The sequence below is a fragment of the Rhinoderma darwinii genome, chromosome 10, assembly GCF_050947455.1.
Source record: "Rhinoderma darwinii isolate aRhiDar2 chromosome 10, aRhiDar2.hap1, whole genome shotgun sequence".
NCBI lineage: Eukaryota > Metazoa > Chordata > Amphibia > Anura > Rhinodermatidae > Rhinoderma > Rhinoderma darwinii.
The window spans coordinates 48002308-48027077 of NC_134696.1; the positions used below are offsets into that span (position 1 = coordinate 48002308).

Consider the following 24770-nt stretch of genomic DNA (forward strand, 5'->3'; position numbering starts at 1 on the left):
TGTTGGGGGAATCCGACTGATGAAGTGTCTTTCAGTCAGTCGCGTGACATCCTCAGACTGGGGGCATTCTCGGGTGTCCTGAACATCAAAAATGAGGCCTTCAATAATTTTCTCCTGGAAATCCAGGTATGTGTCTCTGCCTCTGTTTTTTTTTGTAGAGCACAAATTAATTGTGGATTGCCACCTGTAACAAATAAATGGCCACCTTTTTTGTACCAGGTTTTAGTTTTGCGTTTTACTAAATAGGGCTGTAAAACCTGGTCGCTTAAATCCACCCCCCCCATGTACTTGTTATATTCGGACACGCTCACTGGTTTGTGCTTGTCCGATGTTGCCCCTCTTTCCCTCACTGCCACTGTTCCTGCGGTATGAATCGTGCTTAGCACATACACATCTTTGCTATCCCTGAACTTGACCGCCAGCAATTCTTCAGATGCATAAGCACAGGAGTCCCCCTTTACCATGCGCTTCCCCACTAATTGCTGTGGAAAACCAATTCGGTTTTTGCGGATGGTACCACATGCCCCAGTCCTTGCAGCATGCAAATGCCTAAACAGGGGCACACTGGAATAAAAATTATCACAGTACAGGTGGTATCCCTTGTGAAGCAGAGGCTGCATTATCTCCCACACGATCTTACTGCTGGTGGAAAGATCAGGGGGGCATCCAGGAACATTTATTGTGCGGTCCCGCCCCTCATAAATCCTGAAGGCGGTGGTATATCCTGACCCGCTTTCACACAATTTGTAGAGCTTAACGCCATATCTTGCCCTTTTGGAAGGTAGATATTGGCAAAAGCTAAGTCTGCCATGAAAGTTGAGGAGGGATTCGTCCACACTTACATTCTGCTCAGGGGTGTAGAGTTGCAGAAATAAATTATTCAGGGAATTTATTAGCGGTCTTATTTTGAACAACCGATCCCGGTTTGCATCGGTACTTGGGGGGGCCTGTGCGTTGTCATTGAAGTGGAGGAACCTCATTATTGTCTCATAACGAGACCTGGGCATTACTGCAGAATATACTGGGGTGGCTTGGGTGGGTCTTGTTGACCAGTAAGACCTAATGGAGGGCTTTTTGACAATACCCATATTTAGGGTGAGCCCCAAATTTTTTTTTAATTCCTGCAAATTGGTGGGCGTCCAATCTCTGGCATGGGTGGATGAAGGTTTCTGCCTTATATATTGAGTGGCATATAAATTTGTTTCGTGGACAATCTGATTTAGGATGTCGTCCGTTATAAATAAATGGAAGTAATCCATTTGGACAAAATTTATATTGTCCACGGTTATGCCAGGAGTGGCAGTAAATCCGTGGATTCTAGGCCCAAAAGATGGGGCAGGTGCCCATACAAGAGCCTGGACTGAAGGGACCAGGCTGTCCCGTGCTACAGCGCTACTTGGCCCTGCGCTTTCATGTTCTGCAGTTTCAACTGCATCAGGGACAACGTCCCCTGAAGATGAACCTGAAGTGACGCTGTCATCGTCACTACCTAAAACAGGTTCCATCTCGGACGCCATCTCTGATGCGGTCTCCGACTCAGACCACAGCATGGCGTATGCCTCCTCGGCGCTAAACAACTTCCTCGCCATAACGTAACTAACACTAACACTAACTAAACAAATTTTTATTTTATTTTTATAAAACACACAAACTAACTGCTATATATATCTACACTACCGCTAACAAAAAATAAACCGCTATTGCTATATATATTATATATATGTGGATATATATATAATTATATACTCCCTACCTGCCTATTCTAATAGAATAAAAGATAGAAAGGTAGATAGATAGAAAAAAAGATAGATGGATAGATAGATTGCATAGATAGATAGAAATCTATCTATACAGAGAATGTTTTATGAGCGTAACTGTATTTTTTGTGAAACTGTAACTGTAATCTTCTGGCAGCAATTCTCCCGAGTCTCTTCTTCTCCTCAAACTGAAACAATGTTTGAGGAGAAGAAAAGAGGCAGGAGATTTACTGCCAGAAAAGTCAAAATAAAACAAATGTGGTCGCTGTGATAGGTTTTCACAGCGACCACATGTTCAGGGACCATCAGATTGGTCCCTGATACTCTGCCCAGTGCCCAGAGCTGTTGGTAACAGCGTGGGCACAGGGCTGTGTGCACGCGATCGCGTGCACACTGTTTTCTATGCAGAAATGCATGTGATCGCTGTGATTGGTTGTCACAGCGATCACATGTTCAGGGGCCAAAAGATTGACCCCTGACATTCTGCCCAGTGCCCATGGCTGTTAGCAACAGCCAGGGCATAGAGCTGTGTGCACGCGATCGCGCGTGCACAGTCTCTGAAGTGCCGCCGTAAATAGTCTATACGGCGGACTTCAGACACCCTGACCGCTGGCCGTATAAATACGGCCAGCGGTCGGGAACCTGTTAATATAACACCTTACAGTGGAGGAAATAAGTATTTGATCCCTTGCTGATTTTGTAAGTTTGCCCACTGTCATAGACATGAACAGTCTAGAATTTTTAGGCTAGGTTAATTTTACCAGTGAGAGATAGATTATATAAAAAAAAAAAAACAGAAAATCACATTGTCAAAATTATATATATTTATTTGCATTGTGCACAGAGAAATAAGTATTTGATCCCTTTGGCAAACAAGACTTAATACTTGGTGGCAAAACCCTTGTTGGCAAGCACAGCAGTCAGACGTTTTTTGTAGTTGATGATGAGGTTTGCACACATGTTAGATGGAATTTTGGCCCACTCCTCTTTGCAGATCATCTGTAAATCATTAAGATTTCGAGGCTGTCGCTTGGTAACTCGGATCTTCAGCTCCCTCCATAAGTTTTCGATGGGATTAAGGTCTGGAGACTGGCTAGGCCACTCCATGACCTTAATGTGCTTCTTTTTGAGCCACTCCTTTGTTGCCTTGGCTGTATGTTTCAGGTCATTGTCGTGCTGGAAGACAAAGCCACGAGCCATTTTTAATGTCCTGGTGGAGGGAAGGAGGTTGTCACTCAGGATTTGACGCTACATGGCTCCATCCATTCTCCCATTGATGCGGTGAAGTAGTCCTGTGCCCTTAGCAGAGAAACACCCCCAAAACATAATGTTTCCACCTCCATGCTTGACAGTGGGGACGGTGTTCTTTGGGTCATAGGCAGCATTTCTCTTCCTCCAAACACGGCGAGTTGAGTTAATGCCAAAGAGCTCAATTTTAGTCTCATCTGACCACAGCACCTTCTCCCAATCACTCTCAGAATCATCCAGATGTTAATTTGCAAACTTCAGATGGGCCTGTACATGTGCCTTCTTGAGCAGGGGGACCTTGCGGGCACTTCAGGATTTTAATCCATTACGGCGTAATGTGTTACCAATGGTTTTCTTGATGACTGTGGTCCCAGCTGCCTTGAGATCATTAACAAGTTCCCCGTGTGTAGTTTTCGGCTGAGCTCCCACCTTCCTCAGGATCAAGGATACCCCACGAGGTGAGATTTTGCATGGAGCCCCAGATCGATGTCGATTGACAGCCATTTGTATGTCTTCCCTTTTCTTACTATTGCACCAACAGTTGTCTCCTTCTCACCCAGCGTCTTACTTATGGTTTTGTAGCCCATTCCAGCCTTGTGCAGGTCTATGATCTTGTCCCTGACATCCTTAGAAAGCTCTTTGGTCTTGCCCATGTTGTAGAGGTTAGAGTCAGACTGATTAATTGAGTCTGTGGACAGGAGTCTTTTATACAGGTGACCATGTAAGACAGCTGTCTTTAATGCAGGCACCAAGTTGATTTGGAGTGTGTAACTGGTCTGGAGGAGGCTGAACTCTTAATGGTTGGTAGGGGATCAAATACTTATTTCTCTGTGCACAATGCAAATAAATATATATAATTTTGACTATGTGATTTTCTTTTTTTTTTTTTTTATATAATCTATCTCTCACTGGTAAAATTAACCTAGCCAAAAAATTCTAGACTGTTCATGACTTTGACAGTGGGCAAACTTACAAAATCAGCAAGGGATCAAATACTTATTTCCTTCACTGTATATAGTTTTCTATATGGCCATTGTTATGAATAGGACACATTTTATACATTGTCTATTTAATGGCCTTTTTTCTCTTTTTGTTCAAAAGATATCATTTCCTCACTAGATCAGCAATTTTGGCTCCATACAGAAAACGGAGATGATAAAAATCTGTGGCATTTGCTGACCTGAAATGTAATGCTTTCACTTTTTTTCTCATCAATGAATAGAAAAACCAAAAGAATGACCGAATACTTCTGAGAAGAATCCTTCAGTAGTTCAGCGGCATAGGCCATTAAAACAGCCTTAAAAATGTTCTCAGCTCCTCCTTTTTTTTTAATGATGCTTTTACTGTGGAGACATTGTGAAAAACTGTGTTACATTTTCTGACATCCATGAGGTTCTGCTTAGAAGTTATCATGCATAAGAATGCCTATATATATATGTGTATGTGTGTGAATAAATAAATATACATATATTGATATACATACTGAATACACAGTCTAATGCAAAAAGAATAGCGCCCTTGTCAAATTACGCCGCCTGTTAAGCAAAAAGAAGTTAACACTAAATCTCTACTGAATTTAAGCTTAACATGATAAATTTCTTCAAAGGTAACACACGCCATTGCTGTTAATTTGCCAATTTGATTATAGTTGAAAAAAATAAATAAGCTAATTAAAAAACAAATAAAAATAAATATATATATAATTATACAGTGGTGCTTGAAAGTTTGTGAACATAAATTTTCTGTATTTATGCATAACTTTTACCTAAAACTACATCACATTTTCACACAAGTCCTAAAAGTAGATAAAGAGAACCAAATCAAATAAATGAGTCAAAAATATTAGACTTGGTCATTTATTTATTGAGGAAAGTGATCCAATATCGCATATCTGTTAGTGGCAAAAGTATGTGAACCTTTTCTTTCAATATCTGGTGTGACCCCCTTTGTGCAGCTATAACTGCATCTAAACGTTTCCGATAATTGTTGATAAGTCCTGCACATCGGCTTGGAGGAATTTTAGCCCATTCCTCTGTACAAAACATCTTCAACTCTGTTATGTTGGAGGGGGGGTTTCCTCCCATGAACTGCTTGCTTCTGGTCCTTCCACAACATTTCTATTAGATTAAAGGGGTTATCCGGGCACAAAAAATGCATTGCCTATTTGATTAAAACCAGAAATTGACCCTACTTACCTATATACTTGTGTAGCCAGTCTGGCTCCGTTTCACTAATTTTGATAAGCCACCACTGACGCTGGAAGTTCTTTAGTTCGTGTCATAATGATGATGCTCCGACACATGACCACGTGATCCCCTTTCAGTGGTGTCGGAGCATCATGAAGTCACATGGCCGCTAGCTGTAGCAGGGTCTGTGGGTCATTGGGTTACTTGAGCCAGGGGTGTAGCTAGGGGTGGGAAGGCGGGGCATGTGCCTCGGGTGCAACTTAGAGGGGGCGCCAGCGCCACCTCCTCCTGCACTATAATTGTACCTGTGTCCATAGAACACAGGTACAATTAGAAGCATGAATGGCCAGGTACGTTCCGTGCCCGTCCATTCAGCTCTTTGGTACAAGTCGCGCTTCCGTCGTTGAAAGGCGCTGAATGACAGGCGAAGTCATCTTGCCCAGCCAATCAGCGCCTTTCATAGATGCTTTGTTCAACCCCCAGGAGACCTGCGCAGAAGAGAGCAGGTCTCCATTGCTGCCGGCCGGCGTGGGAACGGGATTAAGGTGAGTTTGAATAGTTTTTTTTGTTATTGTAATAAAAAAGTGTGTGGCTGTATCTACAGGGGGGCTTTATTAACAAGGGGGACTTTATCTACAAGGGGGACTTTATCTACAAGGGGGGGGCTTTATCTACAAGGGGGACTTTATCTACGGGGGGCTTTATCTTCGGGGGGGGGTGTCTATCTACAGGAGGGGCTATATACAGGGGTGGGCGATCTATGGAGCACTATATACAGGGGTGGGCTATATCTACAGGGGGGCTATATACAGGGGTGGGCGATCTATGAAGCACTATATACAGGGGTGGGCTATATCTACAGGGGGACTATATACAGGCGTGGGCTATATCTACACGGGGCTATATACAGGGGTGGGCGATCTATGGAGCACTATATACAGAGGTGGGATATATCTACAGGGGGGCTATATACAGGGGTGGGCTATCTGTTGAGCACTATATACTGGGGTGGGCTATATCTCCATGGGAGCTATATACTGGGGTGGGCTATATGTGGAGCACTATATACAGGGGTGGGCTATATCTACAGGGGTCTATATACAGGGTTAGGGTATACGTGGAGCAATATATACAGGGCTGGGATATATCTACAGGGGGCTATATACAGGGGTGGGCTATCTGTAGAGCACTATAGGGGAAGCTATTTGTGGGACACTATATACAGGGGTGGGCTATATGGGGGCACTATCTACAGGGGGCTCTATGGCCGACACTATCTACAGGGGGCACAGTGTGTGTGTGTGGGACACGGTGTATGGTGCTATTATAATTAGAGGTGCAGTGTATGGCGCTATTATATTTAGGGGTGTAGTGTGGGGTATAATGATAACTTTATCTTTATTTATAGGTGTAGAAATGTTGGAAAAGTGAGAAGCTGAAGACATCTGAGCGGCAAACTGCAGAAATGGGCTGTGACCGGGAGAAGTCATCATAGAGGTCTGGACCGGATGGAGAAAAAGAACTAGAATCTGAGACGTCACCGGTGAGTCACTTAATGTAAATGTTTATTCTGCCTCTAATCAGCACTGTAATCACTGTATGATCTGCAGCGAGATGATGGGTGGTATGATTATGATATCATTTATTTTTTGTGAAACAGCATCTCCCAGCATATCCTTATCCTTGTTCGGGCCATGCTGGGAGCTGTAGTTTTACGCCGTACAAGCCTGTACAGCAGGGGTTGCACTAAATTGAGCTGTATTTGTGCTGGTGCTGTATACAGTGAAGGAAATAAGTATTTGATCCCTTTACCAGTGAGAGATAGATTATATTTTAAAAAAAACAGAAAATCACATAGTCTAAATTATATATATTTATTTGCATTGTGCACAGAGAAATAAGTATTTGATCCCCTACCAACCATTAAGAGTTCAGCCTCCTCCAGACCAGTTACACGCTCCAAATCAACTTGGTGCCTGCATTAAAGACAGCTGTCTTAAATGGTCACCTGTATAAAAGACTCCTGTCCACAGACTCAATTAATCAGTCTGACTCTAACCTCTACAACATGGGCAAGACCAAAGAGCTTTCTAAGGATGTCAGGGACAAGATCATAGACCTGCACAAGGCTGGAGTGGGCTACAAAACCATAAGTAAGACGCTGGGTGAGAAGGAGACAACTGTTGGTGCAATAGTAAGAAAATGGAAGACATACAAAATGACTGTCAATCGACATCGATCTGGGGCTCCATGCAAAATCTCACCTCGTGGGGTATCCTTGATCCTGAGGAAGGTGAGAGCTCAGCCGAAAACTACACGGGGTGAACTTGTTAATGATCTCAAGGCAGCTGGGACCACAGTCACCAAGGAAACAATTGGTAACACATTACGCCGTAATGGATTAAAATCCTGCAGTGCCCGCAAGGTCCCCCTGCTCAAGAAGGCACATGTACAGGCCCGTCTGAAGTTTCCAAATGAACATCTGGATGATTCTGAGAGTGATTGGGACAAGGTGCTGTGCTCAGATGAGACTAAAATTATAGCTCTTTGGCATTAACTCAACTCGCCGTGTTTGGAGGAAGAGAAATGCTGCCTATGACCCAAAGAACACCGTCCCCACTGTCAAGCATGGAGGTGGAAACATTATGTTTTGGGGGTGTTTCTCTGCTAAGGGCACAGGACTACTTCACCGCATCAATGGGAGAATGGATGGAGCCATGTACCGTCATATCCTGAGTGACAACCTCCTTCTCTCCACCAGGACATTAAAAATGGCTCGTGGCTGGGTCTTCCAGCACGACAATGACCCGAAACATACAGCCAAGGCAACAAAGAAGTGGCTCAAAAAGAAGCACATTAAGGTCATGGAGTGGCCTAGCCAGTCTCCAGACCTTAATCCCATCGAAAACTTATGGATGGAGCTGAAGATCCGAGTTGCCAAGCGACAGCCTCGAAATCTTAATGATTTACAGATGATCTGCAAAGAGGAGTGGGCCAAAATTCCATCTAACATGTGTGCAAACCTCATCATCAACTACAAAAAACGTCTGACTGCTGTGCTTGCCAACAAGGGTTTTGCCACCAAGTATTAAGTCTTGTTTGCCAAAGGGATCAAATACTTATTTCTCTGTGCACAATTCAAATAAATATATATAATTTTGACTATGTGATTTTCTGTTTTTTTTTTTAAATATAATCTATCTCTCACTGGTAAAATTAAGCTAGCCTAAAAATTCTAGACTGTTCATGTCTTTGACAGTGGGCAAACTTACAAAATCAGCAAGGGATCAAATACTTATTTCCTTCACTGTATATGTATTGAGCTTGGTTCTGGGGCTGTATTTATGTACGGAGCTTGGTTCTGGTGTTGTATATAGGTAGTGAGCTTGGTTCTGGTGTTGTGTATAGAACTATATTGCTTGTAAAATGTACAAATGTTTTTATGCTCGAGTTACATAAAAAGAAATGTGGAAAATAAATGACACGTCATTGATTGGTAGAGAAAACAAACACTGCGAGGGGGAAGGAGATATCGGGAAAGAGGTTGGGGGGCGCCAAACTGAATCTTTGCCCCGGGTGCTGGAGAACCTAGCTACGCCTCTGTTATAATAGCCGAGCTCCTGCTGCTGATATCGTGCGTACAGTGGCAGTACCCATGAGATCCCATTGATGGATATATCCGTCACAGAGTGGGAACAAGCACCCGCTCGTGATGAATATATCTGTCAAATTGAATCTTTGCCCCAGAGTGCTGGAGAACCTAGCTACGCCTCTGACTTGAGCTCTCCCTCCAGTGTCGTCAGCGCGTCATGTGACCACGAGGTGGCTGGCGCTATGATGCTCCGGCAGTAGTAAGCTAGTCCTTTTGAACTGCAGGGGGCGGGGACGGGGAGACACGGCAAGAGGAGGAAAGCAGTGCATGATGGGACTTGTGGTGTAATAAGCGCTCAGAAACCACAAGTCCCGACTAATAACCGGAAGTGTGACCTGGTTGCAGCGTTAGAACGGGGATCAGTAAGTGACACAGAAATCTTTTTTTTAATGAAAAGTAGTTAAATAAAGATATACACGTGGTTTAGAAAGTTGGTGGGGTTTTTTTGTTTTGTTTTTTATTCCCCGGATAACCCCTTTAATATAACTTTACCATTATTCTTCTTTAACCGTTCTTTTCTAGATCGACTTGTGTGCTTAGGGTCGTTGTCATCACATGGTGTAGCTATAGGGATCGCAGCGGTCGCAACTGCGACCGGGCCCCGAAGCCAGGGGGGCCCACAGCCCCCCGCACCACATCAATAAAAAGTTACTATAGTAACTCGGGCCGCGGGCTCCTGTTACTATAGTAACAGACTGTACTTACCTTCCTGGTTCCGGATCGCAGCGGAGGTCCTGACGTCAAGCGCTGTGCGCAGCACATGACGTCACCGCGCTATGCGCCGCGCACAGCATCGAGAGGACAGAACTACCGCCGCGGCTGAAGAGGAAGGTAAGATTAGCCCTGACTGGCGGGGTCCGACTCCCGGGACCCGCCAATCAGCTGTTTTGAAGGGGCCGGAGCACTCGTACGAGAGCTGCTCCCCTTCATTCCGGTCACACTGTGAATCGGTGTCGGCGATTCACAGTGTGACCGGGTAGTGAAATAAAGGGGAAGCAGCTGCGGCCCCTTCAAAACAGTTGATTGGCGGGTCCCGGGAGACGGACCCCGACACATCAGCTATTGATGGCCTATTCTGTGGATAGGCCCCATCAATGTTTAGGGACTGCACAACCCTTAAGTCTACGATGTAGCAGGCTTAGGGGGCCCATGAGACAGGATCACAGATTGTGTGATCCTGTCTGCTGGGCCCTGTATCTAAGCCAATCACATGGTAGGCTTAGATACATGGCCCATGCGTGATCCTGTCTGCTGGGCCCTGTATCTAAGCCAATCACATGGTAGGCTTAGATACATGGCCCATGTGTGATCCTGTCTGATGGGCCCTGTATATAAGCCTACTGCACGGTAGGTTTAGATACAGGGCCCCAGCACACAGTAATCTTATACTGTATAAGATTTCTGTCTGCTGGACCCTGTATCTAAGTCTACCTTGTGATAGGCTTAGATACAGGGTCCCACAGACAGTATCACACATGGGCCCTGTATCTAAGCCTAACACATGTGTTACTAATCGTTTTTCTTGTGTGTTTTCTTACAGGTTCGGTCGTTGGACTACGGCGGATTCCAGGACTACTTCGATGACGGCTTTTTTTTTATTATCAATAAAATGGTTAATGAGGGTTGTGTGTTTTTTTTTTTTATTTCAATAAAATATTTTTTCTATGTCTATGTTTTTTTTTAAACTATATTACTACCGCCTTAGTAATGGCCGCCGGCTGATTTACAGCATCAATTGCTAAGGCGGGGCTTAGTGTTAGCCGGTGCAGAGGCTAACACTAACCCCCATTATTACCCCGGTACCCACCGCCACCAGGGGTGTTGGGAAGAGCCGGGTACGATCCAGTACCTGGCCATCTTTAGTGATGGTCGGCCACTGGGGCGGCCGCAGGCTGGTTGAATCAGGAGGGGAAAGGCCAGATACAGTGGCCCTTCCCACCCTGGTAATACTAGGCTGCTGCTGCTTTATTGTATCTGGCTGGTTATGAAAAATGGGGGGGGACCCCACGTAATTAAAAAAAAAAAAAAAAAATTATTGGAAAGAACGATGTCGGGTCCCCCCCCCAATTTTCATAACCAGCCAGATACAACACAGCAGCAGCAGGCAGCATTACCAGGGTGGTAGGTGCCACTGTTTTTGTCCTTCCCCTGCCTAATACTACCAGCCTGTGGCCGCCCCGGTGCCTGACCGTCACTACAGATGGTCGGGTAATGGTTCGTACCCGGCACTTCCCAGTACCCCTGGTGGCGGTGGATACCGGGGTAATAATGGGGATTAGTGTTCGCCTCTGCACCTGCCAACATTAAGCCCCGCCTTAGTAATGGAGGTTGTCAATCAGCCAGCGGCCATTACTAAGGCGGTGATAATAAAGTTTAAAAAGATACAAGCACAAAAAGATAAAAAAACGCTGTCATTGAAGTCCTCGTATCCGAAGTCCAACCCTGTAAAAAACACAAACACACAAAAATAATCAGTAACACATAAAGAAGCAAAATTATTATTCTTACCTTTCCTGGGTCCAGCGCTGGAACCGCAATGTCAGCAAGCTGGGCCCTATATCTAGTCCTATCATGTGTGATACTGTCTGCTGAGTCCTGTATCTAATCCGATCATGTGTGATACTGTCTACTGAGTCCTGTATCTAATCCGATCATGTGTGATACTGTCTGCTGAGCTATTGTATCTAATCCTGTCAGGGATCATTACTATGTATATTGTTTGAAAAATATTATCCTCACACATATGTATATACATTTCAGTTCTTTGTGTAATATACTGATATATATAACAAGTTCTTTGTTTATGTCGGACACACCTATGGAAGACACCGCCCCCTGGAATGCAAAGAGGAGTGTGCAGAAGAATGTACACGAAAACTTATGGCTGAGGAGCGAATGGGATTTAAGCAAGTCCCACATCTATATGGAGGGGCATGTGTCTCTTTCTGTGTTTCTTTGTTCTGAATAAAAAGTTTTCAGGGTTCCTCCTGGCTGACATTGAAGCTGTACCTCAGACATTTGTGTGGTGTACTTCTCTCCAGGCATGCCTTCAGCTTTCAATTTACAGAGGTGGTTATTCGGTGTGAAATACGGACCTGACAATCCTATCATGTGTGATACTGTCTGCTGGGCCCTATATCTAATCCGATCATGTGTGATACTGTCTGCTGAGCCACTGTATCTAATCCTATCATGTGTGATACTGTCTGCTGAGCTGTGTATCTAATGCTATCATGTGTGATACTGTCTGCTGGGCCCTATATCTAATCCAATCATGTGTGATACTGTCTGCTGAGCCACTGTATCTAATCCTATCATGTGTGATACTGTCTGCTGAGCCGCTGTATCTAATCCTATCATGTGTGATACTGCCTTCCGAGCCACTGTATCTAATCCGATCATGTGTGATACTGTCTGCTGGGCCCTATATCTAACCCAATCATGTGTGATACTGTTTGCTGAGCCACTGTATCTAATCCTATCATGTGTGATACTGTCTGCTCAGCCACTGTATCTAATCCTATCATGTGTGATACTGTCTGCTCAGCCACTGTATCTAATCCTATCATGTGTGATACTGTCTGCTCAGCCACTGTATCTAGTCCTATCATGTGTGATACTGTCTGCTGAGCCGCTGTATCTAATCCTATCATGTGTGATACTGCCTTCCGAGCCACTGTATCTATTCCGATCATGTGTGATACTGTCTGCTGGGCCCTATATCTAATCCAATCATGTGTGATACTGTCTGCTGAGCCACTGTATCTAATCCTATCATGTGTGATACTGTCTGCTGAGCCGCTGTATCTAATCCTATCATGTGTGATACTGCCTTCCAAGCCACTGTATCTAATCTGATCATGTGTGATACTGTCTGCTGGGCCCTATATCTAATCAAATCATGTGTGATACTGTCTGCTGAGCCACTGTATCTAATCCTATCATGTGTGATACTGTCTGCTCAGCCACTGTATCTAATCCTATCATGTGTGATACTGTCTGCTCAGCCACTGTATCTAATCCTATCATGTGTGATACTGCCTTCTGAGCCACTGTATCTAATCCTATCATGTGTGATACTGTCTACTGAGCCACTGTATCTAATCCTATCATGTGTGATACTGTCTGCTCAGCCACTGTATCTAATCCTATCATGTGTGATACTGTCTGCTCAGCCACTGTATCTAATCCTATTTTGTGTGATACTGTCTGCTGAGCCAATGTATCTAATCCTATCCATAGTTTATAGGGTCGTAGTGCAATAGATATGCTATGCTGTCTCCTATACACACATTTTTTGGGGGGCGGACACATCTGTATTGGGGCTATTTCCCCTGACATTTTAAGCCCTATGGGTATGTTCACACGGCAGCGTCCGTTACGGCTGAAATTACGGGGCTGTTTTCAGGAGAAAACAGCACCGTAATTTCAGCCGTAATGGCATGTGCAGGCGTCTTTCGCTGCGTCCATTACGGACGTAATTGGAGCTGTTTTTCCATGGAGTCCATGGAAAACGGCTCCATTTACGTCTGAAGAAGTGGCAGGCACTTCTTTGACGCGGGCGTCTTTTTCACGCGCCGCTTTCGACAGCGGCGCGTAAAAAAAATGACCGTCGGCACAGAACATCGTAAGACCCATTCAAATGAATGGGCAGATGTTTGCCACCGCTTTTGAGCCGCATTTTCGGACGTAATTTAATGCTAAAACGCCCGAATTACGTCCGTAAATAGTGTGTTTGAACCCAGCCTTAGTGACGCCCTCGGCTGCTAGTGCTGCATTGTTGGGTCACTTTGGAAACCCACCGATGCAGCTGAAAGCTGCGGACCGTTGGCCATGAGAAGTTTGCGGGGTGGGGGGGCAAAAACAACTTTTGCATCGGGGCCCATGAGCCTTTAGCTACGTCCCTGGTTGTCATGCTGCATGACCCACGTTCTCTTGAGATTCAGCTCACGGACAGATATCCTGACATTTTCCTTTAGGGTATGTTCACACGGCCAAATTTCAGACGTATACGAGGCGTATTATGCCTCGTTTTACGTCTGAAAATACGGCTCCAATACGTCGGCAAACATCTGCCCATTCATTTGAATGGGTTTGCCGACGTACTGTGCAGACGACCTGTTATTTACGCGTCGTCGTTTGACAGCTGTCAAACGACGACGCGTAAAAATACAGCCTCGTCAAAAGAAGTGCAGGACACTTCTTTGGACGTTTTTGGAGCTGTTTTCTCATAGACTCCAATGAAAACAGCTCCAAAAACGAGTTGGTAAAAAAACTAGTTGGTAAAATGCGAGTTGGTAAAAAAACGTCTGAAAAGCAGGGTCTGTTTTCCCTTGAAAACAGCACTGGATTTTCAGACGTTTTGGTTGACTACGTGTGAACATACCCTTAGAATTTTCTGGTATAATTCAGAGTTCATCGTTCCATCAATGAGGGCAAGCCGTCCTGGCCCAGATGCAGCAAAACAGGCCCAAACCATGATACTCCCACCACCGTGTTTCATAGTTGGTATGAAGATTTTATGCTTGAATGCAGTGTTTTCCTTTCTCTAAATATAAAACTTTTTATTTTAAAAGGCTCTATTTTGGTCTCATCTGTGCACAAAACAATGTTCCAATAGCCTTCCCGGCTTGTCCAGGTGATCTTGATCAAAAAGCAGACGGGTAGCAATGTTCTTTTTGTAGAGCACCGGCTTTCTCCTTGCGAACCTGCCATGCACACCATTGTTGTTAAGTGTCCTCCCTCCTGATGATGAACTCATAAACATTAACATTAGCTGATGGAAAGGCCTTTAGTTGCTTAGAAGTTACCTTGGGTTCCCCCGTAACCTTGCGGACTATAATATGCCTTGCTCTTGGTGTAATCTTTGTTGGTCGACCACTCCTGGGGAGGGTATTAATGGTCTTGAATCTCCTCCATTTGTACACAATCTGTCTGACTGTGGATTGGTGGAGTCCAAGCTCTTCAGTGATGGATTTGTAAACTTTTCCAGCCAGATGAGCATCATCAACTCTTCTTTTGAAGTTCCTCAGAAATCTCCTTTGTTCGTGCCATGATGCACTTCCACAAACATGTGTTGTGAAGATCAGACTTTGATAGATCCCTGTTTTTTAAATAGAACAGGTCGCGCGCTTCCACCCGAATGTCATTTCGCTGATTGAAAACACCTGACTCTGATTTCACCTTCAAATTATCTGCTAATCCTAAAGGTTCACATACTTTTGCCACTCACAGATATGTCATATTGGATCATTTTCCTCAATAAATAAATGACCATGTCTAATATTTTTGACTCATTTGTTTGATTTGGTTCTCTTTATCTATTTTTAGGACTTGTTTGAAAAGCTGATGTAGTTTCATTGTCCCCATGACAATACTTCTTTCACTGGCATTGCACGGTTTCTACATTGGGGGAGATTTATCAATAGTGTCCCATCTTGCATACAAACTGGCTATGCTTGTTAGACACTTCTGTCTTTCTTACCCTCCTGCACATATAGATTTTTTCTGGTGTTTTATACTGCATGAAAAAAAGGCCAGCATTTTGTAAAATGTAACAGTGTTTTTATGGTGTTTTTAGTGTCATTTTGAAAAAAATACAAGTGGCCCTAAAAAAACAACGAAAAGGTGTATATCATGCAAGCATCCAATGATCACTGGTTCAAGTTCCCTAGGGGATTAATAAAAAAGTAAAACAAAGTTTTTGTTTTTCATATCTCTATCTATCTATCTATCTATCTATCTATCTATCTATCTATCTATCTATCTATCTATCTATCTATCTATCTATCTATCTATCTATCTATCTATCTATCTATCTATCTATCTATCTATGTGTGTACCCTAAAACTTCATTGTGTGATGGAATGGGAAAAGGTATTGTTCTGAACTTTAATTATATATATACATATGTATGTATATACATATACAGTGAAGGAAATAAGTATTTGATCCCTTGCTTATTTTGTAAGTTTGCCCACTGTCAAAGACATGAACAGTCTAGAATTTTTAGGCTAGGTTAATTTTACCAGTGAGAGATAGATTATATTAAAAAAAAACAGAAAATCACATAGTCAAAATTATATATATTTATTTGCATTGTGCACAGAGAAATAAGTATTTGATCCCCTACCAACCATTAAGGGTTCAGCCTCCTCCATACCAGTTACACGCTCCAAATCAACTTGGTGCCTGCATTAAAGACAGCTCTTACATGGTCACCTGTATAAAAGACTCCTGTCCACAGACTCAATTAATCAGTCTGACTCTAACCTCTACAACATGGGCAAGACCAAAGAGCTTTCTAAGGATGTCAGGGACGAGATCATAGACCTGCACAAGGCTGGAATGGGCTACAAAACCATAAGTAAGATGCTGGGTGAGAAGGAGACAACTGTTGGTGCAATAGTAAGAAAATGGAAGACATACAAAATGACTGTCAATCGACATCGATCTGGGGCTTCATGCAAAATCTCACCTCGTGTGGTATCCTTGATCCTGAGGAAGGTGAGAGCTCAGCCGAAAACTACACGGGGGGAACTTGTTAATGATCTCAAGGCAGCTGGGACCACAGTCACCAAGAAAACCATTGGTAACACATTACGCCGTAATGGATTAAAATCCTGCAGTGCCCGCAAGGTCCCCCTGCTCAAGAAGGCACATGTACAGGCCCGTCTGAAGTTTGCAAATGAACATCTGGATGATTCTGAGAGTGATTGACAGAAGGTGCTGTGGTCAGATGAGACTAAAATTGAGCTCTTTGGCATTAACTCAACTTGCCGTGTTTGGAGGAAGAGAAATGCTGCCTATGACCCAAAGAACCGTCCCCACTGTCAAGCATGGAGGTGGAAACATTATGTTTTGGGGGTGTTTCTCTGCTAAGGGCACAGGACTACTTCACCGCATCAATGGGAGAATGGATGGAGCCATGTACCGTCAAATCCTGAGTGACAACCTCCTTCCCACCAGGACATTAAAAATGGCTCGTGGCTGGGTCTTCCAGCATGACAATGACCCGAAACATACAGCCAAGGCAACAGAGGAGTGGCTCAAAAAGAAGCACATTAAGGTCAAGGAGTGGCCTAGCCAGTCTCCAGACCTTAATCCCATCGAAAACTTATGGAGGGAGCTGAAGATCCGAGTTGCCAAGCGACATCCTCGAAATCTTAATGATTTACAGATAATCTGCAAAGAGGAGTGGGTCAAAATTCCATCTAACATTTGTGCAAACCTCATCATCAACTACCAAAAACGTCTGACTGCTGTGCTAGCCAACAAGGGTTTTGCCACCAAGTATTAAGTCTTGTTTGCCAAAGGGATCAAATACTTATTTCTCTGTGCACAATCCAAATAAATATATATAATTTGGACAATGTGCTTTTTTTTTTTTTTTTTTTTATATAATCTATCTCTCACTGGTAAAATTAACCTAGCCTAAAAATTCTAGACTTTTCATGACTTTGACAGTGGGCATACTTACAAAATCAGCAAGGGATCAAATACCTATTTCCTTCACTGTATATATATATATATATATATATATATATATATATATATATATATATATATATATATATATGCATGTATATAGATAGATAGAGAGAGAGAGAGAGGTAGATAGATAGATAGATAAATAGATAGATGATAGATAGATAGATAGATGGATAGATAGATAGATAGATAGATAGATAGATAGATAGATAGATAGATAGATAGATAGATAGATAGATAGATAGATAGATAGATAGATAGATAGATAGATAGATAGATAGATAGATAGATAAAATAATTAAAGGGAAAAAACATAATTTTCCCATTCCATCCCACAAAGAATTTTTTTCCAGTTTTCCAGTACATTATATTGTACAATAAATGGTACCATGAAAAATTACAACTCATCCCGCAAAAAACAAGCCTACATAAGGCTATATCGACGGAAAAATATAAAAGTTATGTCTTTTGGAGGTTGGGGAAGGAAAGCGACAATGAAAAACTGAAAAATGGCTGCAGAGGGAAGGAGTTAAAGTGGTATTACGATCTCAGCAAATAAACCATATGCACTCAAAAGAAAACATAGGTGTGTGAAAAATGACACTTTATTTTAGGCCACTTTCACACAGCAGTATTTTGCATCAGTACTTGAAAGCCAAAACCAGGAGTGGATCCTACTCAGAGCAAAAGCATAATGGAAAGATTTGTACCTCTTCCGTGTTTTGGAATTACACCTTTATAGGAATGTACAATGACAATCACACAATATTGTGTAGGTCAGTTGTAATATTTCCGCTGAAACATGTCTAAAGTATAGTGAGAAAATACAAATAATGAAAAGTTAGGAACATTTCTGAAACATAATTTCTGTAGCAACTTCTAAAAGTTTTAAAGATCTCTGCTGGTGTGAATGAATGGGAATCATTAATGTTGAAAATCTGTCCTGGGCATGTGATGATCTCACAGATAAATAACATGTTACAAGGCAGAGAACTGTAACGGTAACGTGCAGTGCACCTGAAGACTCTCATGAGGTATTTATATACAAAGTATATTAGAAAACTTCATAATTTTTTAATACACAATGAATAAGCTTTATTGGCTGACAGTTAAGTGGGTGGAGACATGTAAATTGCATCCTTTATGCTCCTAGTGGTCAACGATGAACCCAGATCCACTTGTGTACAACAAAACTATTCCACCTTGCATGTAGGGCTGTTTCTGACTTGTTAGTCTTCATCAGTGCATTATGAGAACCATAGCTCTATGTGAGTGTTGTGAATACCTCCTGTTTTAAGAAAGCCTTGTTTTACCCTTAAATGTCTTATGTAGCAATGACAAATGTGCTTTTCACAACTTACTTACTCAACCATCACATGTTAACTAGGCAACATAACAAGCCACAATAAATCCACTCATTTAGTCTGGACCACTGAGTCATTGAATGACAGCTCAGATGCCATATGGTGCTATAAAGCCCAAGACAATACCATTAAAATATTCCATTCAAATAACAAATTGCAAGGTTTACCTCCTCCAAACCTATGTGTAATGACTTCTGGGGTTTGTCTTTTTTTTATGTTTATGGGTGAGGAGTATGCTGTCCATAAATCTATACTATGATAAATAGTTACACAGCATGTAGAATTGTATAATACGTATATACGAGGTTGACCATTGAATCGGTCCATTGCTTCATTATTGGTTATTCTCCAGTTTGACAGTTAACAGAATACAATCAATCACTTTTTACAGAAATTAGGCATGCATGATCTCAAATTGTACATTTGACACTTCAAAAGCCCACGATGCATCATTTATTTATGGCAGTGTGACCTTAAGGACAGGTCACCAATGAAGAATGTAGCTGATGAAGTTGATGTAGATTCATGATAAGTAGAGATGAAGTCTACCTTGCTTGATAGAATGGTGAACAGCGATTCAACGCTCACCCCCCTGGCAGTTTATTCTGGGTCGCACTATGCCTCATCCGCTTATTTATATTTGGAAGAAGATATCCATTCTTAAAGGGTATGTGCTGCTTTGCAATAACTTTTTTTTTTTTTAATATTCCAATTTATCTAAAATTTCAAGCAACTTTACAAATATCTGGTTTAAAATATCCTACCGTTTTGTGTCTACACCTTCTGTGTGGACCCATGTGTCACCATGGTTACAGACTACAAACAAGCCCTGTTTAGTCTGATCCTGTAGTCATAGTCCCTTCCATCTGCCTCTTACTTCTTGCTAGCATATAATTGGTAGACACATAGGTTTATCATTTTAAACAAGACAAAGTTGCTTTGTTTTTTATTTTAAATGCAATGGATCAATTAAAGTGGTTGCAAAGATGCAGATAACCTTTAAAAGCACATCTCTTCACTTACTCTGTTTGGTAGGTCCTACAAAGATGGAGACAATGGGTACAGGAGAAAACTACTCCAAGGAAGAAAATAAATTTAAATAGATGGCCAATTTCAAGTCATAGTAAAATTCCCTGTGATAAACGGTCCTGTTAATTGGATTGGGTTTAAGTCAGAAAATTGGACCTTCAACCGCTATCATGATATTTTGAGAAAGTGATCAGCACAGCATGTTGGACCTATTTAGAATTAAAAAGAAAAAAAAAAAGATTCAAGGTTGGACATTTACTTTAAGGGTGTGTTTTCTGCATCCATTCCATTAAACTTTAATACATAGAGGTTTATGAACAGAATTCTTTTTTTTGTGTAACATTTGTCAGGCTCAGTTGAGTAGACGCGTGCTATAATTTATGCATTAGGAGGACTTTGCAGTAGACTTCTATCTGTTCCATTGATATTCTGGTTATACTCACCACGGAGATGTACCATTAGTCACCATTGGGATTTTTCTTTCCAGGATGTTCAGGACCACATGTCTTGGGATGCTGCCTGTGAATCTGACATCACAATCCAAACGCAACGCGAATCCACATCAAATCCTGAGCGTGTGAACTGGCCGTAACAGGCCATCATGGGACATAACCTAGAGATACCATGTGTGGAAGACGCATGTCTGTGCAGCATAGCTGCAGTCATCATGGCTATGCCCATCTACTCACTATACACAATGGTAATCTGTAACACTGAAATGGCTCAGTTCTCCTTCATTTTCAAAATTATTACAAAATATTTGTTAGAGAATGTAATTCCATACTGTGTGCAATGCATGCAGGGCCGTTTTAACACATTGGTCAGACCGGTTCAAAGGTTTCATGAGTGACCCCCCTTCTGAACATTTTTGATTGTCTTACAATGTCTACACAGTCAAGTAAACGTAAAAACAATTATGACTATTTAGCGGTGCAATTTTTTTAGACACATTAATGAGAAATATTTTGACTTGCAGGAGATATATTTTCTGGTTGCAGTCATTCACTCTCCCTTTTCTTCTCTATCAATTCCAGACCACCATGAAGACTTCTTAAAGACTTCTAGTGCCCCGGAAAAGTGCCAAATAGATAATGACCAAAACAGTGATAATGCCACAGATAGCTATACTGTAGTTGCCCCACCAATAAAAGTACCCCCTTTATGCTGCACACAGTTATAATTTTAAGACCCCCACATGTTATAGGCCCCACAGTTCCTTTTAGTGCCTAGACAGTAATAGTGCTCCCTTTGTGCCCCATACAGTAACAGTACCCCATTTGTGCCCCCACACACATAACTAATGCCCTCTTTTATGCTCCCGCACAGAAATATTAGCCCTGAAAATAAAAAAAGAATTATACTTACCTAAACTTATTCCCATGACAAGCTGAGCGGCTGAGCCTCTTCCATCCTGTGCTGTTTTCGAGCTGAAGGCTTCCTGCTCCACCATAGTTTTTAACTGTATCGTGGTCCTCTTAAAAGTGGTTCCTGCTACAAGGGGGCCAGTGCAGAAGCCCCATTTACCCTAAGGTTAAAGTAGCCCTGATTGCATATGCTAAAACGATTTATAGCAACACTCTAGACAAAACTGATACATTGTGAATGCCTGGTGTAGGGCCTGAGTGGGTGGAGCATGACACAGGGATTCTTTTTGGTGAACCTCAGTCACGTACCTCCCTCTCACTAGGCTTCACACAGTGGATCAGTTTTGTCTAGTGTTTTGGCCACCACCAATTAATAGTACTCTTGAATAAAAGTATACACTGTGTTATGCATAGAAAAGGGTGCAGTGCATGGCACAGGGATACAAAGAACAGTAAAGCGTAATCCCACCTAAAACTTGAAATTCAGGTGTATGTAAAACGACATCAGATGTCATTCAACTGTTACTGTAGTATAATAGTGAAAATAAGGGTGTTGGTCATTTAAATCAGAAAAAAGGGTGAGGTATTCTGCATTTGCCCTCTGCGTCCATCAGTACCACTCCAATTAAGTCTCAATTTCAGGCAAATACATTTTAGACATAGAACACAGTTGTCACCAGGAACCCTGCTCTCTGTTTCTGCTTCATGAAAAGTGACAGGGTCTGCATGGTTCAAGTCTTCTTAAAGAGGCAGTGACAGGGAGTGTTGTTCATGGTGCCTGCAAAGTGAGACGTCTAGAACACGAGTAGGTAGAGTCATGGGGTAAACAGGATGGACTTGGTCTATTAATTTTCTTTCTATTAGACATAATGCATTTGGTAAAAGCTTATATGTAAACCGGACTCTTAAAAATAAGAACTATATTCTACCACTTGTGCATTGTACCCCCTAAATTCCCTACTAAAATATTGGCTTCCAATTGGTCATTTCTAGAGTAATGAGATTTAACTGACAAATCATCTCAGCTTTCCAGTCTTGCTAATTAAATATCACAATAAACAAATATCCGCAATACTACCAATTAAAACCACTTGGCCTGACTCCAGGAATTGGCAATTTAATTTGTAACTATCTTTCTCTTTTTGTCAGGGATCCATCCGAGTCACAATAACATGTAGTTGGCAAATCTCATTATCTCCACTTGGCAGTGTTAACACACTGATCAGGAGCATGTGCGCCTGAAATCTGGATGACTTCTGTAATGGTTCATAATTAAATTGGAATGGATATTCTGTCAGCGGATCAGTCTACAATTGCATTACTCATGTTTAATGCACAGAGAAGTAAATATAATATTGCACACGTCTGAACAACTGGAGGATAAAGTAGATGAGTTGTGTTGAATACACAATAAGATCTATACATAGCAGTAACATACAATACACTTTCAAGTCCATATTTCTCATGTATGTGCTTATACCTATATGGACACTGGTACATGGCTGTTTTATGGAACCATGTGGTTAAAATAAGTAATTTTGGGGACATAGACTGCTATGGGTCCATACTATACTTCCGTGACTCCGATATTGGATAGGATATTAAGACTTGGGGACGGGATAAATGTGCGTGATGACAAACTCTGTACAGCCCCATGGATTATGTTGGCACTATATAGGCAACAGAATTTTTTTTTTTTTTAAATGCCTGCTTAAGAGCTTAGGGACCACTCAGTTATATTCATAACTACGGCTTGCAATACCACTAGTACACCATTGGTGATGGGAAATATTTTCCACAGACATAAATACAACAGCGCCCCCTGTTTTGATTTAACTATGATTTGACACTGTCTTTGAAACGCAGTAAGGCTGAGCATAGACATAACAATAATTTATCTTGACTCCCTCAATAATCCCAATGGTCATAGGGAGTCACACGTGCCGTGTTCTATTGCATGCCATATTATTGAGGTTCTCTCCTTTAGAATTGCTGCACTGAAACCAATGGGGCAGAACTGTAGCAAAATATGACAGATAGTATATTGAAATGTATGTAATATCTGGACGCTGTGATTTTCAAGCTGTGGAAAACTGCAGTCTGAACCAAGCCATTGGTAACAAAGAATTGCTAGATTACCTCTCTTTTGTAAGTTGCCCCTCGTTTTTAAATGTGAGTGCAAATATATACATAGAGTCAATCCTCAGCTGTGTGATCAGAGATCTATTCTGACTGATGTAAATATAATATGAAGGCGATGTATTAATATTGACATTGTTTTTTTTTTATTATGTCTCTAAACCTGCAACATATTTATGAAAATATTATACAAGACATCATAAATATGTGAACCGAACGGTAGCCTGAACAACAGGTGATTATACTCCATTATGTTAGTGGAGATAAGTAGTGTACTGAATTATTATGACTTCCCCTTTAAGAAAAAAATGCATTTTATTGCATAAAATGGCTCAATATGTTCATGATTGATTTGAAAGAATTATTTTCTGTTTATTTTCCTCCATTTTTTGTCATATTCCTATTGATACCCACCCCTCTATATGTTTATCATAGGTAGTAACATAAGTTATGAACAAATAATTTTTATTAGGACCTCCATACTTGGTTCTTAAAAATATCACTAAATAAAAATATAATTATTGCGACCAAGCAATAAAATACACAGTTCTGAAATTAAAGGTGAATGTATACATTTTATATAAAAGTTTTCTGCTACAATTATTAAATCGAGCAAATCAATTCAAATCCCTCATAATACATTCAGCCTCGTGATATACTTTAATTTATACTGAAAGAGTTAACACAAACTATAAACTGATAATATAAATTCCTGAACTGTACAACAACTCCCTTCCGCACAACCTCCCTACTAAACAATCCAACCTGCACCCATCCCCCTTTACTAAGTACCTTTACAGATTATTATAAGCAATGTCTCCTGCTTCTAACTCCCCCTCCCACCTCTCCTCATCCCCTCCCTCTGTAGAACTCAGCTGGGACTAACAGGAAAGCGCCTTCTAATCCATCTCCAAATATAGCAATTTGAGTGGAGTTGTCTATGGTGCTGAAGACTGGGAGGAAGAGGTGGGGTGAGGAGTCTACAGCTGAGTAAGGGACTCATCCTCTTTACACCTTGCTTTTCTAAGTGTGTGATAAGGATTCAGAAGGCAATGGCATGAATGGACAGGAGAGAAGTTGGGGAAGGTGGATCTGATTATCCTGAGGAGATAATTGAGGCAGTCCCTAGTGCTGTATATCCTTACTGCACAATTACTGCTGCCAATGGTGCTGCTGAATAACCTTAGATAAGAACTGCTCTTCATGGTGCTGAAGAACCTCAGAAAGGAGTAGGTGCGTCCAAGGTCCTGAATATCTGACTGCGCAATAGTCATTGTCCATGGTCCTGAATACGTGACTACAGAGTCACCGCTGTCTATGATCCTGAATACCTGACTATGCTGTCCATGGTCCTGAATACCTAACTACAACGTCACTGCTGTTCATGGTCGCGAATACTTGATTTCAAAGTCACAGCTGTCCGTGGTCGTGAATACCCGACTACATAGTCACTGCTGTCCATGGTCGCGAATACCTGATTTCAAAGTCACAGCTGTCCGTGGTCTTGAATACCCGACTACATAGTCACTGCTGTCCATGCT

The 24770-nt window shown here is 41.9% G+C and overlaps 1 protein-coding gene across 1 annotated transcript in view; it reads left to right on the forward strand.

Moving 5' to 3' along the window:
• The first annotated feature begins 24119 nt into the window (after positions 1–24119).
• Positions 24120–24770, forward strand: part of SLC17A7 (solute carrier family 17 member 7) — a 130550-nt gene continuing 129899 nt past the window's right edge. The window contains exon 1 of the mRNA XM_075839861.1: positions 24120–24770. This exon is cut by the window's right edge and continues 576 nt beyond it. The gene's annotated coding sequence lies outside the window, so the exon portion shown is untranslated.